The sequence below is a fragment of the Aotus nancymaae genome, unplaced genomic scaffold (assembly GCF_030222135.1).
Source record: "Aotus nancymaae isolate 86718 unplaced genomic scaffold, 86718_ANA_hifiasm-v0.15.2.pri h1tg000041l, whole genome shotgun sequence".
Taxonomy (NCBI): Eukaryota; Metazoa; Chordata; class Mammalia; order Primates; family Aotidae; genus Aotus; species Aotus nancymaae.
The window spans coordinates 43,168,801-43,187,246 of record NW_026988455.1 but is presented as its reverse complement, the minus strand read 5'-3'; the positions used below and the strand labels follow the sequence as shown (position 1 = coordinate 43,187,246).

The following is an 18,446-nucleotide window of genomic DNA, read 5'->3' as shown; positions in this document are numbered from 1 at the left end:
ACATGCCTCTTTTTCTTTTTCTTCTTTTTTGAAATGGAGTCTCACTCTGTTGCCAGGGCGGAGTGCAGTGGCATGATCACAGCTCACTGCAAACTCTGCCTCTCAGGTTCAAGTGATTCTCCTGCCTCAGCCTCCTGAGTAGCTGAGACTGCAGGCATGCGCCACTATGCCCAGCTATTTTTTGTGTTTTTAGTATGCCAGGGTTGCCCCACGTTGGGCACCAGCTCTTGGGGTCTGACCTCCAGACCCTGACCCAGTCTGGAATTTGATGGAAGAACAAATTCACTCAAACACAAATCTCCAGTGAAAGAGTGGGCTAGGGATGTCTGTGGTCACTCACAGATACTCCTGAGAGAGATAGCAGCCATGGCCCCAACTCCTGGGCTTGCAGGCCTTTATTCAGCACATATTAAATGACAAAGGCTTTGCGTCAATACCTCTGGAAAGTAAAGATGAAAGGCCAGGTTGCTAGGCCTAAAGCAAACACCATTTGTGAATAACTTACTTCTGCCACCTCCCCTTCCCCCCACCACCCGCCCTAGAAAGAGGCAGTCAAGTGAGAATGGACAAAGGTTGGTCTTAGGGACAAGCCATTTAGATAAATTCCTTTGCATTCCCCTGTTAACTGCCTTATGCTTCCAGCCTCAAGATAAAAGAACTAGCCATCTTTGGCCCATTCTTTTCTGAAGCTATGCAAACTTCCCAGCCTTCCAAGGGGATTTTGTGCCTATTTCCTATAAATATTAATTTTTCCCTTATTTTTGCTACAATTCTGCCTGAACTGAACTACTACATTAGTAGAGATGTGGTTTCACCATGTTGGCCAGGATGGTCTCCATCTCTTGACCTTGTGATCCACCTGCCTCAGCCTCTCAAAGTGCTGGGATTACAGGTGTGAGCCACCACACCTGGCCTACATGTCTATTTTTATGCCAGTACCATGCTGTTTTGGTAACCATAGGTTTGTAGCATAGTTTGAAGTTGGGTAAGGTGTTGCCTCCAGATTTGTTCTTTTTGCTTAGTCTTGCTTTGGCTATGTAGATTCTTTTTTGGTTCTATATAAATTTTAGGCTTGTGTTTTCTAGTTCTGTGAAGAATGATGGCATTTTGGTGGGAATTACATTGAATTTATAGATTGCTTTTGGCAGTATAGTCATTTTCACAATATTGATTCTCACAATATTGATCCCATCCATGAGCATGGAATGTGTTTACAATTGTTTGTGTCATCTGTGATTTCTTTTAGCAGTGTTTTGTAGTTTTCCCTGTGGATGTCTTTCACCTCCTTGGTTAGATATATTCCTAAGTATTTTTTTTCCAGCTATTGTAAAAGAAGTTGAATTCTTGATTTTATTCTCAGCTTGGTCATTGTTGGCATATAGCTACTGATTTACATACATCAATTTTGTACCCTGAACTTTTACTGAATTCATTTATTAGATCTAGGAGCTTTTTAGATGAGTCTTTATGGTTTTCTAGGTATACAATCATATCATCAATGAACCAATAGTGTGACTTCCTCTTTACCAATTTGGATGCCCTTTGTTTCTTTCTCTTGTCTGATTGCTCTGGCTAGGACTTCCAGCACTATGTTGAATAGATGTGGTGAAAGTGGACATCATTGTCTTTTTCCATTTCTCAGGGGGGATGCTTTCAAATTTTCCCTGTTCAGTTTAGTGTTGCCTGTGGGTTTTTCATAGATGGCTTTTATATGTCCCTTCTATGCTGACTTTGCTGAGGGTTTTAATCATAAAGTGATGCTAGATTTTCTCAAATGCTTTTTCTGGATCTACTGAAATTATCATGTGATTTTTGTTTTTAATTCTGTTTATGTGATGTATCACATTTATTGACTTTCATGTATTAAACCATCCCTGTGTCCCTGGTATGAAACCCACTTGAAAATGATGTTTTATTTTCTGACATGCTGTTGGATCTGGTTAGGTAGTATTATGTTGAGGATTTTTGCATCTATGTTCATCAGGGATATTGGTCTGTAATTTTCTTTTTTTTTAATGCCTTTCCTGGTTTTGTATTAGGGTGATACTGGCTTCAAAGAATGATTTAGGGAAAATTCCCTCTTTCTCTATCTTTTGGAATATTTGCAATAAGGTATCAATTCTTCTTTGACTGACTGATAGAATTCAACTGTGAGTCCATCTGGTCCTGGAGTTTTTTAATTGACAATTTTTAAATTACTAATCTCACTATTTATTATTGGTCTGTTCAGAATTTCTACTTCTTCCTGATTTATTCTAGGAGGGTTTTATGTTTTCTTTTTAGTTTTTTTGAGATGGAGTTTCACTCTTGTTGCCCAGGCTGGAGTGCAATGGCATGATCTTGGCTCACTACAACCTCTGCCTCCCGGGTTCAAGCAATTCTCCTGTCTCAGTCTCCAGAGTAGCTGGGATTTCAGGTGTGCACCACCAGCTAATTTTGTATTTTTAGTAGAGACAGGGTTTCTCCATGTTAATCAGGCTGGTCTTGAACTCTCAACCTCAGGTGATCTGCCTGCCTTGGCCTCCCAAAGTGCTGGGATTACAGACGTGAGCCACCACACCCGGTCAGTTTTATACTTTCAAGAATTTATTCATCTCCTCTAGATTTTCTAGTTTGTGCATATAAAGGTATTCATAGTACACTTGAATGATTTTTTTATTTCTGTGGTATCGGTTGTAACATCTTCTGTTTCATTTCTAATTGAGCTTATTTGGTCTTATTTTCTTGGTTAATCTTGCGAATGGTCTATCAATTTTGTTTATCTTTTCAAAGAACCAGTTTTCGTCTCATTTATCCTTTGTACTTTTTTGTTTCAATTTTCTTTAGTTCTGTCCTGGTCTTTGTTATTTCTTTTATTCTGCTGGGTTGGGGTTTGATTTGTTCTTGTTTCTCTAGTTCCTGAAGGTGTTAGATTGTCTATTTGTGATCTTTTAGACTTTTTGCTGTAGACATTTAATGATATGAACTTTTCTCTTAGCATAGCTTTTGTCCCAGAAGTTTTGATAAGTTGTATCACTATTATCGTTCAGTTCAAATAATTTTTAAATTTCCTTCTTCATTTTATTGCTGATCCAAATATCATTTGGGAGCAGATTATTTAATTTCCATGTATTTGTATAGTTTTCAGGATTATTCTTGGAGTTTGGAACTCCAAAGGATATTCCATGCAAATGCAAACCCAAAGCAAGCAGGAGTAGCTATTCTTATATTAGACAGAACAGACTTTAAAGCAACAACAGTTAAAAAGTACAAAGAGGGACATTATATATTGATAAAATGATCAGTACAACAGAAAATATCACAATCCTAAATATATATACAACGAACACTTCTGTGCCCAGATGTGTTATTCCATTTGCATAGAATATTGTTTTACTGTGGCCTGAGAGGATACTTGATATAATTTCAGTTTATTAAATTTATTGAGATTGTTTGTGGCCTATCATATGATCTATATTGGAGAATGTTCCATGTGCTGGTGAAAAGAATGTACATTCTGCAGTTGTTGGGTAGAATGTTCTGCAAATATCTGTTAAGTCCATTTGTTCTGGGGTATAGTTTAAGTTCATTGTTTCTTTTTTGATTTTCTGTCTTGATGACCTGTCTAGTGCTGTCAGTGGAATATTGAAGTCCCTCACTGTTATTGTGTTGCCATCTATCTCATTTCTTATGTCTAGTAATAATTGTTTTATAAATTTAGGAGCCCCTGTGTTAGGTGCATATATATTTAGGATTGTAATATTTTCTGTTGAACTGATCCTTTTATCATTATATAATGCCCCTCTTTGTGTTTTTTAACTGTTGTTGCTTTAAAGTCTGTTCTGTCTAATATAAGAATAGCTACTCCTGCTTGCTTTGGGTTTCCATTTGCATAGACTATCTTTTATCACCCCTTTACCTTAAGTTTATGTGAGTCCTTATGTGTTAGGTGAGTCTCTTGAAGTTATCACATACTTGGTTTATTTTTATGCATTCTGCCATTCTGTATCTTTTAAATGGAGCATTTATGCCATTTACATTCAATGTTAGTATTGAGATGTGAGGTACTGTTATATTCACTGTGCTAGTTGTTGCCTGAATACCATATGTGTGTGTTTGTGTTTGTGTGTGTGTGTGTGTGTGTGTGTGTGTTATTGCTTTATAGGTCCCGTGAGATTTATGCTTTAAGGAGGTTCTATTTTGGTGTATTTTGAGGTTTTCTTTCAAGATTTAGAACTCCTTTTAGCATTTCTTGTAGTGTTGGCTTGGTAGTGGTGAATTCTCTCTAAATATTTGTTTGTCTGAAAAATAATTTCTCTCTCCTTCATTTATGAAGCTTAGTTCTTAGCTGGCAATTATTTTGTTTGAGGAGGCTAAAGATAGGACCCCAGTCCCTTCTGGCTTGTAGGGTTTCTGCTGAGAAATCTGCTGTTAATCTGATAGGTTTTCCTTTACAGGTTACCTGATGCTTTTGCCTCACAGCTGTTAAGATTCTGTCTTTTGTCTTGACTTTAGATAACCTGATGACTATGTGCCTGGGTGATGCTCTTTTTACAATGAATTTCTCAGATTTCTTTGAGCTTCTTGTATTTGGATGTCTAGCTCTCTAGCAAGGCTGGGGAAGTTTTCCTTGATTATTCCCTCAAATATGTTTTCCAAACTTTTTGATTTCTCTTCTTTCTCACAAACACCAATTATTCTTAGGTGTGGTTGTTTAACATAATCCCAGATTTCTTGGAGGCTTTGTTCATTTTAAAAAATTCATTTTTTTCTTCATCTAATTGACTTAATTCAAAATTCTTGTGTTTGAGCTCTAAAGTTCTTTCTTCTACTTGTTTTATTGTATTTCTCTAAGTGTGTCCTTCATTTCCTGAAGTTTTGCTTTTTTTTTTTTTATGATATCTGTTTCTCTGGAGCATTTTTCATTGATATCTTGTATTTTTAAAAAACTTTAAGGTTTTTTTTTTTATCTTTCCTGGGTATCTCCTTGAGTAGCTTAATAATCAACCATCTGAATTCTTTATCTGGTAATTCAGAGATTTCTTCTTGGATTGGACTCATTGCTGGGGAGCTAGGTTAGTCTTTCGAGGATGTTATAGAACCTTGTTTTGTCATATTACCGGAATTACTTTTCTGATTTCTTCTCATTTGGGTAGACTATTTCAGTGGAAAAATCTGGAATTCGTGGGCTGCTGTATAGGTTCTTTTGTTCCATGGGGTGGTCCCTTGATATGGAGCATTCCCCCTTCTCCTAAGGATGGGGCTTCCTGGGAGCCAAACTGCACTGTGACTAATCCCTAGGACAACCACCAAGAATATAACTCAAAAAATAAATACAGTAGGGCCAGGTATGGGGGCTCAGCACTTTGGGAGGCCAAGGCAGGTGGATCACATGATGTTAGGAGTTCAAGATCAGCCTGGCCAACATGGTGAAACCCTGTCTCTACTAAAAATGCAAACATAAAAATAAAAAAATAGCCAGGTGTGGTGGCACATGCCTGTAAATCCCAGCTATTCAGGAGGCAGAGGCAGAAGAATCACGTTAACCTGGGAGGTGGAGGTTGCAGTGAGCCGAGATCATGCCACTGTACTCCAGCCTGGGCAACAGAGTGAGACTCTATCTTAAAAAGTAAATACAGCAAAAGAAATGACAAGGTAATTTAAATGGTACACTATAAAATATCTATTTAACACAAAGTCAGTAATAGGGGAATAGAGGAAAAAAGGCATAAGACATAGAAAACAAATAGCAAAATGCAGCACACATAAATCATTCCTTGTCAGTAATTATATTAATGTACATAGAATAAATTCTCCAACTAAAGAACAGGGATTAATAGAATAGACTTAAAAAATGATCCAACTGTATTCTCTCTACAAGATAATTTATACTGTACCATTTAAAATACCTTGACATTTCTTTTACTGTATTTATTTTTTGAGTTACATTCTTGGTGGTTGTCTTAGGGATTATAATTGTGAAATTTAATTTTATAACAATCTATTTCAAAATAACATAATTACAATCATATGAAAAAACTTTGCTCCTATAGATCCTCATCCCCTCTCCCCTCCTTTGTGCTGTTAGTGTTATACAAATTACATCTTTATGCCTTATCTGTCCAACAACACTAATTATAATCATTCCTGTACAGAGCTGTTTTAAAAATTAGATAGATTTTATTTTTAAAAAAAGAGTTCCAAACCAAAAAATACATGTAGACAGCCTTTTATAATTATTTAGTTACCTTGAGTCGTACTCTTTATTTTTTTCATGTGGCTTGAGTTGCTATCTAGTGTTCTTTCATTTTCTCCTACAGGATTCCCTTTAGTATTTTTTGTATGGCAGGTATGCTTCTGACAAATTCAGTTTCATTTATCTGGAAAGATCTTAATTTTATTTTTCATTTTTGAAGGATCATTTTACTGGATGATGTGATTATTGGTTAATAGTCTTTCTTTCAGCCCTTTGAATATATCTGCCCACTGCCTTCTGACTTCCATGTTTTTGATGAGAAATTGGCTGTAAATTTTATTAAGGATTCCTTCTACATGATGAGATGTTTCTTTTTTGTTGCCCTCAAATTTACTCTTTGTTATTGACTTTCACCAATCAGATTATAATGTTTCTAATTGTGGCTCTCTTTGAGTTTATCCTACATGAATTTTGCTAAGTTTATTATATGTGCTGATTAATATTTGCCTCAAATTTTGGAACTTTCTTCAACTATTCTTTCTAAAGCTTTATCTTCTCTCCTTCAAAGACTATCATTTGGCTTATGTTGTTATGTTTAGTGGTGTCTCACAGGTCTCTGAAGCTTCATTTATTTTTCTTCATTTTATTTTTCTGTCCGTTGGATTTGCTCATCTGAATTTATCATGGTTCATGATGCTTTCTTCTACCCGCTTAAGTCTTTACTTGACCCCTCAAGTGAAATTTTCATTTCTGTTATTGTACTTTTCAAGTTTGTTCCTTTTCTAAAATTTCTATCTTTTTTTTTTAAGAAAAAGTTCTCTTTGGTGAGACATTGTTCTCATACTTTTCTTAAGTTATTTATTTATTTATTTGGCAAGGTCTTGCTCTGTTCCTCAGGCTGAAGTCTGGTAGCTCAATCATAGCTCACTACAGCCTCAAGGCTCTGGGCAAAAATGATCCTCCTGCTTCAACCTCCTGAGTAGCTAGGACTATACCCATGTACTACTATGCCTGGCTAATTTTTTAAATTTTGTAGAGAAAGGCTCTCACTGTGTTAATCAAGCTGGTCTCAAACTCCTGGCCTCAACTAATTTTTTCATCTCAGCCTCCCAAAGTGCTGGAATTACAGGCACAAGCCACTGTACCTGGCCTCTTAAGTTCTTTAACCATGGCTTCCTTTACATACTTTAACATATTTAAAATAGCTAATTTGAATTCTTTGTCAGGCCGGGCACAGTGGCTCATGCCTATGATTCCGGCATTTTGGGAGGTCAAGGCAGGCAGATCACCTGAGGTCAGGAGTTCAAGACCAGCCTGACCAACGTGATGAAACCAATCTGTACTAAAAATATAAAAATTACCCTGGTGTGGTGGCTCACACCTGTAATCCCAGCTTCTCAAGAGGCTGAGGTATGAGAATCACTTGAACCTGGGAGGCAGAGGTTGTAGTGAGCCAAGAGTGCACCACTGCACTCCAGCCTGGGCGACAGAGTGTGACTCTGTCTTAAATAAATAAATAAATAAATAATTTGTGTAGTAAGTTCAACATTTGGTCTTTCTCAAGGATAGTTTATTTTAACTATGTTTCTCCCCTGTGTATGAGCCATACTTTATTTCTTAGCACATATTATAATTATTTTTTCGTCAAACCTTGGAGATTTAAAATAATGTAATACGAAAACTCTAGAAATCAAAATCTTTCTTCTCCTCAGGATCTGTTGTTGGTTTCTGCTAATTGGAGTAGATAGTTGTTTATTTAGCAACTTTTCCAAATTAATATGCCAAAGTCTGTATTCTTTGTTATGTGTTGCCAGTGAAAGCTCTGCTTAGCTAGGTTAGTAATCAAGTAATGATTAGATAATGATTTTCTTAAATGCCTGCAACCAATAAGACTCCAAGTCTTTTCTGAGAGATTTGATATATTTGTTGTGGCATGCTTTTAACATTCATCCAGGCAGTTAACAAAAAGTTAAATTTTACTTTCTCCTTGCATAGAGCCTCCAGTTTAGCCAGAAGTTTAGCCAGAAGAGGGGTTCAGCCTTCTCAGGATTTTCCTGAGTATTCACACAGTCCTATATATATGCTCTGCCTTCTATATTGCAAGAATATGTTGCAGGTTTTCAGACTCTTCTATGGACATCTAATCTCTAGACTTTCCTTTTAACCTTTTTGGCTAGCCTGTTGTTGCCCTAACAATTATATACAATTTTAGGTAATTGCCCTTAAATGTATTTGACAAACACACCTTATATGGTATGAAAGTGTGTCTTCTTCAAATCTCATGTTGAAATATAATTTCTGATCTTGGAGGTATGGCCTAGTAGGAGGTGTTTGGGTCGTGGGAATAGATCCCTCCTGAATGATTTGGTGACCTTCCCATGGTAATGATGAGTTCTCACCAGTTCTGTAACTGGTGGTTTAAAGGATTTTGGCACCTCCTCCTCCCTCGCTCGTTCCCTCACTTGCCATGAGACATACTGCCTTCCCCTTTGCCTTCTGCCATGATTGTAAGCTCCCTGAGGCCTCACCAAGAGCTGAACACATGCTGGTACCATGCTTATACAGACTGCAGAACCATGACCTTCCCCTGGTAATGAGTGAATTCTCACTCTGGTAGTTCACATGAGAGCTGGTTGTTTAAAGGAGTCTGGCACCTCCTCCTCCCTCTCTTGTTACCTCATTTGCCATGTGACATACCAGCTCTCCCTTTGCCTTCTGCCATGACTGTAAGATCCCTGAGGCCTCACCAGAAGCTGAGGACATGCTGGTGCCATGCTTGTACAGCCTGCAAAACCTCTTTTCTTTATAAATTATAAAGTCTCAGGTATTTATTTATAGTAATGCAAGACAGACTAATACAGTCCCTAAGGATATGGCTGTTTACACTGAATGAGCTCTGAGTCAGGTTAAATAAAGACAAATTTGTGGATGGGGTTTTCCAGGGAACCACCAACAGATAAAAGAACAATCTTCTGGGAATGGGGCTTTGAAGGAAGCTTAGCCCTATTATTCCCTCTCCAGTGCCTGACAGACTGCTAGTTTTCACCATGATTGTGAACTGTTCATTTTCAAGGTGAGAAGGGAGGATGGGAATAGGGTAAATTACAACAACACAAAGCTCACTGTTCTTATCAAGTTTCAGTTGTTTTTCTCGAAAAAATATTTCCTATATTTTTGCATTTGGTTAATTTCTAGAATTCTGAAAAATTCAGAAATTTCTGTCAAGTATTGCACTGTTGCTCATTGCTTTCATGTAGAGAAATAATTTTTAGAGGTCTTTACTCTGCCATTTTTATTGATGTCACCTAGCTTCATCCTTATTCTTCAAAGATATTTTCACTGAATTTAGAATTCTAATTTGGCAGTCTTTCTCCCCCTGCATATTGAAGATATTCCACTTTATTTCTGACTCATATTTTCTCTGCTGAGAAGTCAGCTATCAGCAAGTAACTCCTTTGAAAGTTATCTGCTAATTTTTTTCCGGCAGATTTTAACTATTTCCCTTTGACTTTGGTAATATATAATATCAGTATGATATTTTTAATTATGGTTTTATTTTTATTAGTCCTGCTTTGAAATCACTGGGCTTTTTAAACTAAAGAACTTATGCGTTTAATCGATTATACAAAACTCTCAGCCTGTATATTTTTAAATATTGTCTCTGCACACTTCTCTTTTTCCTTCCCTTCACATTAAAAGAATGTTGGGGGTTTTCATCTTTTTTTCCATATCTCTTAGCATTCCTTCCATATATTTCACATTTTTGTTTCTTTTTGCTGCATTTTGGATCATTTTATATGTCCTGTCTTTTATTTTTCTAAATTACTCCTTAGCAATGTTTAATGTACTTAGAGTTTTACATTTTATTATTTTTTAATTATGCAAGTTCTTTTTTGTTTTTCTACAAATATACTAGGTTTTGTTTTAGAACTCTCTATTCCTTGAAAATACTTTCAGTGTTATCTTTTTATTTGTTTAAGTAGACTAAGCATAGTTTATAAGCTATATATAATAATTCCAATATCGGAATTATTTGCTTATCTATTACCCTAAGTTATTGTTTTGGTTATTTCTTGCTCATGATATTGCTGCCTTGTGTGCTTATTATCTGTGAATAAATATTTTGGGAGATTCCTGAAGCCTAGATTCCTGAAAATGCCTTTTTAATGAAAGAATTTACTTTTGTTTCTTCCAGGTACCTGGTGCACCACAGTCTGAAACCACCTTTAATCAAGTTCACATTTTGGGTTCCCTGGATGTCTTAATCCATTTGTGCTGCTAAAACAGAATACCACAAACTGGGTAATTTCAAATGAAAATAAATTTACTGGCTTATGGTTCTGAAGGCTGGGAAGTCTGAGATCAAGGGGCCAGCATCTGACCATGGCCTTCTTGCTGTGTTATGATAGAAAGGCAAAGAGAAGGTGAGTGAGATCGAGAGATTGAACTTGCAACCTCAAGCCCTTTTATTTATTTATTTATTTTTTGAGACGGAGTTTTGCTCTTGTTACCCAGGCTGGAGTGCAATGGCGCAATCTCGGCTCACCTCAGCCTCCGCCTCCTGAGTTCAGGCAATTCTCCTGCCTCAGCCTCCCGAGTAGCTGGGATTACAGGCACGCGCCACCGTGCCCAGCTAATTTTTTGTATTTTTAGTAGAGGCGGGGTTTCACCATGTTGACCAGGATGGTCTCAATCTCTTGACGTCGTGATCCACCCGCCTTGGCCTCCCAAAGTGCTGGGATTACAGGCGTGAGCCACCGCGCCCGGCCAAGCCCTTTTATAATTGACATTAATCCATTCATGAGGGTGGAACCCTCATGACCTAAACCCCCTCCCTTAGGCCCCACCTTTCAATACTGTTGGATTGGGGATTAAATTTCCAAAACATACTTTTCGAAAAACACATTCAAACCATAACACTGGATATACATTTTTTTAAAAAAATTGTGTTAGGATCAGGCCATGGCCATAAGTTCTCTGGGGTATTTTTCCTTTATCAGTTTAGCCTCCCATGCTCTACGGTGTGCTAGAAGTAGGGATGGAAAATGTGATTTTGTGTTATATGTAAAGAAAATATTAACAGTGTACATATTTTTAAGGGGTCCTATATTTTATAGACAGAATTTTTTCTTTTGTTTTGTTTTGGTCCTTATTCTCTTATATGTTTGCCAAGTTTGTGAAGTCATATTGTCATTGGGTACAATGGTTCATTTGAAGTACACATGAAAAGGAATTCTGTCACAAAGCTGCAAATCACTAGCTGATGGATTTTTAGCTTAAAAAAAAATGAGGCATTTAAGAAACCTTACCATACACCACATTAAGACAGCAGAGATTTCTATCCAGATTTCTATACAGTGACCTTACTGAGGTGCTTTTTGTTTCATGTCATTCACTAATTCCTAATTAAACACAAGCCAATTTTTGTGTGTGCATTATAACAGTGTATTTTATTTGCAGAAAAAATGTTTCATTCTCAGCAACATATGAGATTCCCAAAAAATCTTGAGCAATAAATTAATAGAGATATTTCTTTGCTGTATAAATTAATAAATATAAGCAATGATTTAGCAACTGTAGAGTTTCTAGCTTAAGTAATCACTTATGAGTTATTGGTGAGGTAATATAAAAAGGAATGTTGATTTATTTATATTCTGAAAATACAGTAAAATACTTGATTAAATATATAGTGAATTACTATATTAATAGAAAACTGCAATATAGAATTCTGAAATTCTTATTTCCTTATTCCATTTTAGACTGAGTGACAAAGTTACCATTAATACATGCAATGTTGCTCAGATTTTTAAATCACATTTTGTCTTGTTAATTTATTCAACTTTTCTTATTTTATAGGAAGCTAATGCATATAAAATTTCCTGAATGATAGACTTACAAAGACATACTTAACATTTATTTTTAAATTTTATAACAGGCTATATTTTTATCATGCTAAATAGAATTCTGCAATTGTGGTTTCTCCATGCTACAAAGAATGTGTGTAGTGAAGCTTAGCTTGTCACATGGTGAACTGGTGAAAACGGCATCTTGGAAATGGTGTCAACATTGTTCTCTAATGAAAGAGAAAATAGCAGACAGGAAACTTCATGGGAGTATAGAATAATTTTAGGGAAAATATTCTGAAAAAGCATTCAGTTTCTACAGTTTAGTTATAATGAATAGAAATCATGAATATTGAGTATAGTATGCCTCAAAAAATTTTTTGCTTCCTTTTTTTACTGCTGATTAGAAAAGAGTATATTGAAGTACACATATAAACTAGTCTGTTCTTATGTGGCTTATTTTTTAATGTAAGGTGGGAAGATAGCTTACAGCACTTTTTAATGCACAAAAAATAATCTTGATGAATGCTACAAAATTGTACAGTCTCAGGATAATTATTTGCTTTAAAACCTTCTTGTATTTCATAAACTCTGGTTAAAATGACTTTGTGTGTTACTTGAGCAAATTTAATCTTCTGCTAATGAATATGTTCTTTGGTTTCATAATTTCTCTCTCTTTTTTTTTTTTTGGTAAACACTTTAAATACTTTACTCCGTTCTATTCTTGCTTGTGTGGTTTCTGAAGAGAAACCTGATGTAATTCTTATTCTTGCTCCTCTGTAGGTAACGTGTTTTTCTCCCTCTGGCTTCTTTCAAGATTTTATCTCTGTCTTTAGTTTTCTTCAATTTGAATAAGAAATACCTAGGTACAGATTTTTTGGAATTTATACTGCTTGGTGTTCTCTGAGCTTCCTGGATCTATGGTTTTGTGCCTAACATCAATTTTGAAAATTCTCAGCCATTATCATATCAAACCTTTCTTATGTTTCTTTCTCAGTGTGTGTTATGCCTTTTATAATTGTCCCACAGCTAAACATACCATTCCAACATCTTGAAATGTCCAAGAAATATATTTTCTCAAGAATAAGGGAAAACTGAGAGTTGAATTTAGGAACTATTGTTCTAATTCATTTGCTCCTCCATTTATTCATTCAACTTGTTTTTTATTGAATGCCTACTTTGCGTTGGTTCTAATAAACTTTATTTAAAAACATAGCCTTGCATGCATTATGTCCCTCAGCAGTGACAACTTCATCATTTTGGTAATGAACCAGGAATTAATAATTTTATCTTTTATTGTTTATTTCTAGAATTTAACAGAAACAAGTTGGAAGAAAAACCATGTAAAAGCCTGTAATGACATTTTCACCTTTTCTATGGAAAGAAATAGATATAGAATTAGTAGCATGTATTATTACTGCATTTTGCTTTTGAAGGAGAAGCAGCTGTATGATCATGAAAATCCATCAAAAAATAAAAAATGCAAATGACTTTGAAAACTTTTCAAGTTAAATACATTTTTTTAAAATGAAGAGGACATCTAACAAAGGGGGAATATGTTTATGTATCTTAATGACTTACCATTAAAAGTATCAGTTTAATAGAATAAAATGAACACAGCCACAGATGGCTTAATTTTACCCCTTGAACATGGTTCTTTTTGCCATATGGAGTCATGCATGAACAGCAGCTCATTCCTCAGCCTGCAATAGTCCTACCAAAAGGGAAGCCTTAACAGAACAATGTGTATTAAAAACAAACACAAAACACAGAATTGCTAAATATTTCGATTTATGTTTTTGGCGTCAAAATTGCTACCTTGGGAGTGCTTTTAATATCTAAGTACATCCCTTCATTCTAAGGGGATAAGAAATATTATGACTTAGGATGACATTCTCTCTGTAGCCGTGCATAATTTTCTAGTGTTGCACTTTGCAAAAGAGCAACCGTACATATTCAGGGGTATCTTGCTTTATGTAATAGAATATCTCTGAAAAGCCCAGTTACATGTAACTCAGCCATTACATTCAAATGATGTCTTAAGTGTACTGTGGGAACTAAAAACAGCCTGTAAAGTCCTTTCACAGTCTATAGAATCACTGAAAGTTTCTCTCTCTTTTTGGCATTGATTGTTAAAATTTTTGATACTATGTGAAAAACATCATGTTTTATTCAAACACAAGCTGCTTCTTGTAACTACAGTTATTTTGTATGATTGGGGTCTACATTTCTAAGTTCTAATACATTTAGAAGTGTCAAGGCATCTATATTTACTGTTCTGAAAAATGTAGGTTCTAGAGGTGGACTCCTTGGTTTCAAAATCTAGGACCTACAACCTACTAATTCTGTAATCTATAAAATGTCTCGGTTTTCTATAAAATAAGTACAATACTGCAAAGATTTCTTGTGCATATTAACCAAGACAATGCACGGAAGTACTTAGCAAAATACCTGGCTTACTAGATCTTAATCACTTTCATTTGTCACATGAAGTGAAAAATACAGATTGTAGAAAGCAGTTATCTCATTGGTATTTAACAATATGCAAAAAATATATTTTTTCCATTTTTTTAGATTTATAAAAGCAAGAAATTGCAATGGTGTATACAAAATCAAGTAAACTAGTACAGAAAAATTTAAATTTAAAGTCTTATGCTACTACATGTCTGAATATTGAAAACATTTTGCTAAGTGAAAGAGGCCAGTTACAAAAGACCATATATTATGTTATTCCATTTCTATGAAACATCCTGAATACATAACGCTGTTTGGACAGAAAGTAGATTCGAAGTTGCCTAGCATTGAGTGGGAGATGCAAGCAGTTGGAGGGTGTTAGCTAAATTGGGTGGGGTTTCTTTTTGGGCTGAAGCAAAGCTTAAAAATTGATTGTGGTGATGGATGCACAACTTTGTGACTATACTAAAAGTCATTCATTTATACACTTTAAAAGGGCAAATTGTCTGGCATATGAATTATATCTCAAGCTATATTTTTTGAAGTAAACTCTGCCCCTCTATATTCCCACTCCTAGGCCCACTGCCCATAGTGTCCACTTTTAGTTCTTCTGGGTGTTCTCAATTTACCAACTTTGGGTTGTATGTGTTGACATTCAAACTTATAAAAATTCTTCCTCATATGTCTACCTCCATCTGTGGATTCGCCTTTTCCTGATTTTTAAAATGTTTTTATTTATTTTCATATCTGAGCTTCTCTTCCCTCTCTCACCTCTTCTCTCTCCACACACACACACACACACACACACACACACACACACACGCACACACACATATCACATTCAAGAAAAAAATCTGCAGGTAGTTGTACTCCAAAATGTAGTTTCTCTCTAAGACGTAGGATGTGGCTAATTTTTCCCCTTTTATCTCTCTATGTTTTCTAATTTTCAGTAACTATTAGGTATTAATTATATTATTGAACATAACTAAATAAGATGTTGAGGATATTGATGAAAATATTTTAAAAATTATTTTAAATACTTGCCTTCCTAATTAGGTGGAATTCTTATTTTCCTTTTCCTTGATTATGCTGATTATGCAGGTCATGCCTCCAGGCCAAACTTCCTCCAAACTTCTACACAACTTCCAGAGTGATTTTTCTAATACACAAAAATGATTGTGTTAATCCTCTGCTGAAAAGCCTTGACTTGCTCATTATCACCTCCTGAAGACATATCTGGATTCTTGTCATGACACAAAAGGCCTTCATAACCCAACCTAACCTACTTTTTTTTTTTTTAAGAGTTAATTCTTGGTGTTAGACGCTGTGCTAGGGTTGCAAAGAAAAATGAGAAGTTGATATTATACCCTTGGGGAGTTCACAGATTGTGAACTGGTGTTCTTCTCAGTAGCTGAAACGGTCTGGTTAGCACATAGAGCAGGAATCACCATGGCATTTCAGAATCCTGGGCCATTTTTTCCAATAAACAAATAAAGGCTCTTCACCTGTCATCTGTTTTGGTCAAAATAAAGGAGTCCAGAATTTCCTTGGAAAGAAGAAATGGCTATAAGGAAAATAAGCCTTCAAAAATAGTGGGAAGACAGTGAGGCTCTGCAGATAATAATGCCACTTTTACATATGCATGTGGAGTGACGAGTAATTACAACCCATATTGTACGACTTTTTGAATCTACAGAGGCTTTAATGCAAAAATAATCATCTCTTACCCATCTATTTTGTTTAGCCCTCCAAACAACTTCATGAGATATTATTGGTGTCTCAATTCATAGATAAGGAATGAAATTCAAAAAGATCAAATTGCTGACTCAAGATTACACAGCAAATAAAATCAGACTTTCTTCTATCCTCAAATTTTGTTATTATCATGGAGAAAACATCAGGATTTAATCTTTGATTTAAGAGCAAAGAAGTGGAAAGAAGTGGGATATTAATTTCTGGGACTGAAAGCCATCATGAAGAAATGTCTTGGAACTATCTGTGCCCCTTATAGTGACAAGAACCACAGCAAGACATCATTATTCTGCTTACCTTGTGCCCGGCACTTTACTAAATGCTTTACATAGATTATTGAATATATTTTTGAATTTAATTCTGAGAAACTCTGTGAGGTAGCTGCTTTCTTTTTCTCCATTGTCTAGATGAGGAAAGCAAGGCTTAGATAAGTGGCTTAGCTCAAAGTCACACAATAAGTGGCAGAGCTGGAACTTACACCATAATAGAGCGCATGTTCTTCCCTCAAGCTCCACAACCTGCTGCGTGCCTTCCTTTAAGAGAGTGGTTAGAAGTAATCTTTTTTCTTGTTAAAATCCAGGAAAGCTGTTTCTGGAATTTTGGGTGTCACACATTAGTTTTTTACAGTCCCTCTTCTCTCTTTGGCTTAAAGCCACCCTGATTAAACAGATGGATGGGTATGATGACAACTTGTTCCTGCTATGATTTTCCTGCCTCCTCGACCTTATCTTCTTAATGCTCTAATATTACCAAGCCGTTGCAATTGTTTATAACCAGCTTATCATTTGGCCTTATTACAAAAATCCAAGAAAATTAGAATTTTATGGTAAAAGGAGTAGAAGGAATACCAAAATTATCATTTGAAAACATAATTTCCAATCCTAGTTCTGTCCCTTTTTAACTTTTTTGAGGTGTCTATTTTCATCATTTTAAATTGTCAATTTCCCCTGTGCCTCCCCTCACAGAACACATAGAAGATCCTAAACTGATTAGTAATTTATTAAAAACAAAACAACCCCAAACACCAGTAACTTGAATTCTCTCACTTTTAAATTAACTTCTAAGAATATGAAAATCTTTTTAAAATTTCATGATTTATCTCTGGAAATTGAGCCCAACTCACTTCTCTCTTTTTTTTAAATTTGCTGGCTTTTATTTTCAAATAGAAGATCATTTTTCTTTAAATAGTGGCAAATATAGCAATCTCTTTATGAAAAAAGTAGATATACAAGACATACTCAGATGGAAATGACTCTTGAACACATTTTCTCTCTTTTTCAGTTCATGAATTACGACAGGTAAGTAGGTGTATATTCTTTAATCATTATGGAAATCCTGATTGCCGATTTCCCATCCAATGCATATTTCGAGAAGAAGCCATGAATATTTTCTTTCCTCAGTCCTTCCTGCAGTTTTTAATTTTGTGGTTCCAGATAGCTTTCATGTTTCTTGCAGCAGGAGTTTAAAGCTGGAATCACATTGACCTTGGCCAGACCAAACAGAAGATTAATGAAATGAAGCTGAATGACAGTGCTGGCCCAACATTCACAACATTCATCTTTTCCCTTCAGTTCTTTTGCTCCTGGGTCTCATTTCATTTCCCCTGACTCTGACTCTCTTCTATTTCTCATGGCTGGGAGAATTACTTTACATGTTGGACTGGAAATTTGGATTTGCTGGTCATCAGTGTGAATGTAGTAGCTATAAGTGATGGTGATGTCATCCAGGGAAAGTAAATAAATGTGAAAAAGAAGAATGCCATCAATAGGACAAAGGACTGTCTGAAAGCTCTCATTTCTCATGTCAGCTTTAATGTATTGCCCCAATAATTTTTTTGTTTGAATTTAAAAGTTTTCATTAGCTAAGCATATAAATACACACATACATAAAGCTGACATTTACCATAAAACTAAAAGGCATAAGATCCTGTAAAAGAATGAGTGAATATACATACCTGATCTCTGGATGAGATACCTTTCTAAATGTGTCACCCAAGGCAGAAAGTTTTAAGAAAAACGATTAATAGAAGGTATATCATTTATGTCTCTATAGCTATTAATAGAAGATATATATCTTCCATTAATCTATGTATCTTTTGTTAATAGAGATATTTGGAAGATATGTATTTTCTAATTAATAAAAAATACTTAGATTAATAAAAGTGTGTAAATTAATAGAAGATACATACATAGAAAAAATATGTCTATTCATAGATGGATGGA

The 18,446-nt window shown here is 35.4% G+C and overlaps 1 long non-coding RNA gene across 3 annotated transcripts in view; it reads left to right on the top strand.

Annotated features, from left to right (window-relative positions):
- The window catches only part of LOC105718192 (uncharacterized), a 30,017-nt gene extending 15,207 nt beyond the window's left edge, over positions 1 to 14,810 (top strand). For 2 of the 3 annotated variants that reach the window (XR_001107703.3, XR_010337049.1), the window contains exon 3: positions 10,371 to 10,515. This is a non-coding gene — a long non-coding RNA (uncharacterized LOC105718192). Of the gene's footprint in view, positions 1 to 10,370; positions 10,516 to 13,328 lie in introns of those variants that run through there. The other variant, XR_001107704.2, reaches the window with a different exon arrangement.
- Positions 14,811 to 18,446: the final 3,636 nt, after the last annotated feature.